We start from the raw sequence: 4268 nt of genomic DNA, 5'->3' as shown, positions 1-4268 counted from the left end.
AAAAAAAGAAAAAGAAAAAAGAAGATGAAGAAGAAAATAAATAATAAAAAAATAAAGAAAGCAACTAGAACTGTTTTATTTATTTTTTTATCGTAAATATTAACGTAGCCGTGATGACTGAAAATGTCAGTCTCTGGGATTAGAAGTAGCACTACTACGGCCATTTGTTTCTACTTCCATTTATTTCTTTAAACGTAGAACACTTTCGACTTTGTAAAGAGTACGCGTTTACAATTCAGAACGTAAACAACTGTTTTTTTTTTCGTTTTTTTTGTTTTTTTTTTAATAAAGCGTTCAAAAGTATGGACATTCTTTTACTATGGACAACAAATCGAAAAACGTAGCCAAGAAACAACACAACAAATAAATGTTACCAAAGGCAAGATAAGTTACTCTCCTGCCTATCTGAATTAAGTTTATCGTATTAAAAAAAAAAAAATAATTGTAGTCTGTTATTCTCATCTTCATAGTTGTTGTTGTTTCAGCCAACTCATCCTCTTGCCGAAACAAACAAAAAAAAAGCTATGTAGATGAGGATAATTTACTCTTCTACCTACTCAAATCGTTTTTGTTTGTTTTTACTTATTTTTAAGTGTTTATTTAGTTAAAAACATGAATATTGTCAAATTTGTTGAATTAGAACAAAACAAATAGCAGTTTCCTTAAAGTCATTTGGATTATCGATAATCGCTAAAAAGCGAAAATTAAACAGAATACTGATAGAAAGGCATCCAAATAAATGTCTAAATCATGCGAAAATGTAATGCTGTACCTGGACTTTTGTTTAATTTTCGATTTTTGAGCGATTATGAAGGGTCCAAATGCTTCTAACGAAACTGCCATTTTTTTCTAAGTGACTGTATTTTGGAGATTGAAGGTTCAATCCTTACTATGGGCGATAATAAACAAGAATAACATAATAATTAATATTTCTACTTGGTCATGGCTAACGGAACGAAAATAATCTGTGAATTTAATAAAGGTTTCCTAGTTCGATATAAATAAGAGCAAGTTCGATAAAAAAGAACCCTGGATAAGATGGCGGAAACGTTGTGAAAATAACAACCATGATGCGATTAGTTGTCTAAAGAATCAAAATAATTCTGATGAACACCAAAGACTTCAAAATATTTTTATATTCTTTATGAATATGAAAATAATATTTATTTTTTGTTTTTTTACGTGAAGTGGCTTCATAACTTGTCAAGAGCGATTTCAATAATAATAATAATAATAATAATAATAATAATAATAATAATAATAATAATAATAATAATAGTCTGTCACCATACACTGGCAGCAAATAAGTGAGGCGGGTCAAGGAGGATGGAAAGACTGAGCTGAGAAAGCACGAGCCAGACCTCCGCTGGATGAGTGCAAAGAGGACTAGGGCCTTGGAGAGGCCTATTGCCACCCAAATTCTAGTGAAGACCAATGGCCGCTACCATCGAGAAATCAATGGTAAGCGACCGTTGCGATAACGCAAATTTATTTGCAAAGATTGTCGAATGAGGTGGAGAGTACTAGAAATCTGGGAAGACTTGTTGTCACTCAGACTCCAGAAAACATCACAAGTTGTTCTTAAAAAGCAGTTTTTGATGATGGCTTGTGTGATTATTCCTTGTGAGTAAATAATAATAATAATAATAATAATAATAATAATAATAATAATAATAATAATAATAGCAACAACAAAACAATAATACTAACAGGTTTTATGGGAGTAAGGAAATGTTTTTATACACATACGTTCGGTGTAATTATTTATTGACTTATTTTTAGTTAACTTTTAGAGAAAAGCTCCGTCACCCACCAAAAAAAAAAAAAAAAAAAAAAAAAGAAGAAGAAAGCTACACTCGATAAAAACAAAGTTTTCTTACTTATTAAAGGGAATGCAATCCGTTGTTGCAATTAAGTATTTGCATAACATATTCTTTTCTCTCATATTTCTGTTCCATAGTTGTTCACTATTCCCCCGATACGCTCCACGGTGGCGTTTATTCTTCTCTTTTACGATTAAACATAAATATGTTTTTATCGATTCCAACGTAAATATCTGAACACTAACGTCAACTCACACATATCCCTTACTAACGTATGTTTGAAGAAGACTCATAAAAGTCAAGAGCTTGTGCGTGCACAGCGCATGACGGCAGACTGTTTTATTTTCTGTTATTTGAAACTAATTGTTCAATTAGTGGTTGGGTTCTTCTACATAAGATACAACATGGTTTGTTTACATGCTAGCTTAAATATTACGCCAGTGTAGAGCGTGTGTCCGACGCCCTGGAGGTGGCACTTTTGAACGAATGCATGCATCACTAATTAAAAACAACCCGTTGGCGTTCCTTTCTCTTCTCTTTTTTTTTTTTTTTTCACTTTTCTCACTTCTGTTTTAAAACTTTCGATGTTTATGGAAAGATTTCGAAATTTCCAAATATTTATTAAAATCTTTTGTGAGGTCATAACAAACGCTCTCTCTCTCTCTCTCTCTCTCTCTCTCTCTCTCTCTCTCTCTCACACACACACACACACACACACACACACACACACACACACATTTAATCGTTTTCGCAACTCCTTTCCCTGCTCCTCGCTTCTTCTCCGCCTTCCTCTTTCTCTCCCACTTCACACACATTCTCTTCTCCATCTTTCTTTCTCCTCTATTTGGAAATTCCAAAAGTTTTTCATAAATATTTGGAATTTTCAAATGTGTACGAAACTCTTCAGCTTACAGAATTGAAATTTTGTTTCACAAATACACATGAATAAATCGAATGTAGGTGAAAACATCTAGCAACTTCGGTGGAATACAGATGGGGAGTTGACGACGGGGCTGTGGCCCGGGCCATTCAAGTGGACAAGGAGTGGGGTATGCAATCTTAATACAAACTATCTCGATTCTTTTGTAATACATCAGTCAGTCCATGGCCATATAATTAAGTTTTTTTAGGACTTAAAACCAAAGAGTTGACCAGGAAGTCTTCGGGGCACGATCAGATCTGCATAAGCCATGGAGTAACTTTGATAGTATATATTACATTTGATTGTGGCCTATAAATATTTTGTTTACAAAAAAACACTTTTTTTTTTTTATCGAAGATTCTAAAAGATCAATGCCTAGTGGCGAAAAAAAAATGTTTGTTTTAATAATTTCTGAAAATTAAAGTTTCTTACGGCGAAATAAATAAAATACAGCATCTGTTTTATTTTTTTAATTTTATTTATTTATTTTACTTCAATTTGTTGGAAAATATTCTTGTGGAGTGCGAAAAGGTGTGATGATATGAGACCACGATAATATGAAGGGACTCCTTCCTGGAGTAAACACTTAGTTTCATTACGATTTAAATTTATTTACGAAGGTTATTTTAAGGGCAGACCTTGTCCCTTTTGTGGCTGCTACCTGTATTTTGTTAGAACTCGGTCTTCTAGAGATTGTTTCTAAGTATTTCATCAGATTTTTTTCATTGGCATTGTACAATGTTTATTTCTCTCAGAGACCATGTGTTTACACGTGCATTCAAAGCTTTCTCATATACCGAGGCAAATTGACTTTGAAAGTGCACCTCGAAAAGGCAAACACATGGTTTTTGATAGGAACGTCGGAAGCGACCACACTGCAATCTGACAAGAGCACGCAATGTACTGCGACGAGTTTTACCCATTTTACTAGGACGAGAGATATTAGAGGAAAAGAAATAAAAAAAAGGAGCTCCTAGTACAAGAGGATTCAAGTTCCATCTACTAAGAATAATGCAATTACGTGTTATGCATTATATATACGACATAATCACGTTGGTTCTCATCAGATGACAGAAGTTAAGCAACAATGAGCTTGGCCAGTACCACATGGGTGACCATTTGGGAATACTAGCCGATGTATGTACCGCGCCGGAACGTAAAAATTTCCGAATGGATATCTGGAGGCGCTTTTAATCCACTGGTTGAGATGCATGCCCAGTCTTCGTTAAGACATACATCTATAAGAAAGACCATTCGGATGTAAAACCTGTGGTCTACTATCTGCACTGTCTTGTGGCAATCATTGCATCGACTGAGAGTAGCAGTTGTATCAAAAAGATTGTTGGAATTTTTTCTGTTTTTACACCAACAATTGTATACTCCCCCCCCCCTGTGTATATACTTATATTTTTTATGCTGGTTCATGATTTATATTTATATATATATATTGTTTTATTGGATTGGGTTCCGTGTCCCTTTTTTGTACGAAACTCCCTTCAATTTGGAGAAACGAGAAATGCTAG

At 33.9% G+C, this 4268-nt stretch overlaps 1 protein-coding gene across 1 annotated transcript in view; it reads right to left on the bottom strand.

The window, feature by feature from the left end:
- LOC145249599 (cadherin-like and PC-esterase domain-containing protein 1) overlaps positions 1–141 on the bottom strand; it is an 837303-nt gene extending 837162 nt beyond the window's left edge. The window contains exon 1 of the mRNA XM_080111307.1: positions 1–141. This exon is cut by the window's left edge and continues 608 nt beyond it. The gene's annotated coding sequence lies outside the window, so the exon portion shown is untranslated.
- Between the last annotated feature and the right edge of the window lie 4127 nt (positions 142–4268).

The sequence above is a fragment of the Euprymna scolopes genome, chromosome 28 (genome assembly GCF_053919585.1).
Source record: "Euprymna scolopes isolate OS-2025 chromosome 28, ASM5391958v1, whole genome shotgun sequence".
Taxonomy (NCBI): Eukaryota; Metazoa; Mollusca; class Cephalopoda; order Sepiida; family Sepiolidae; genus Euprymna; species Euprymna scolopes.
The sequence above is the reverse complement of the archived record's forward strand: the minus strand, read 5'-3'. Positions and strand labels throughout refer to the sequence as shown.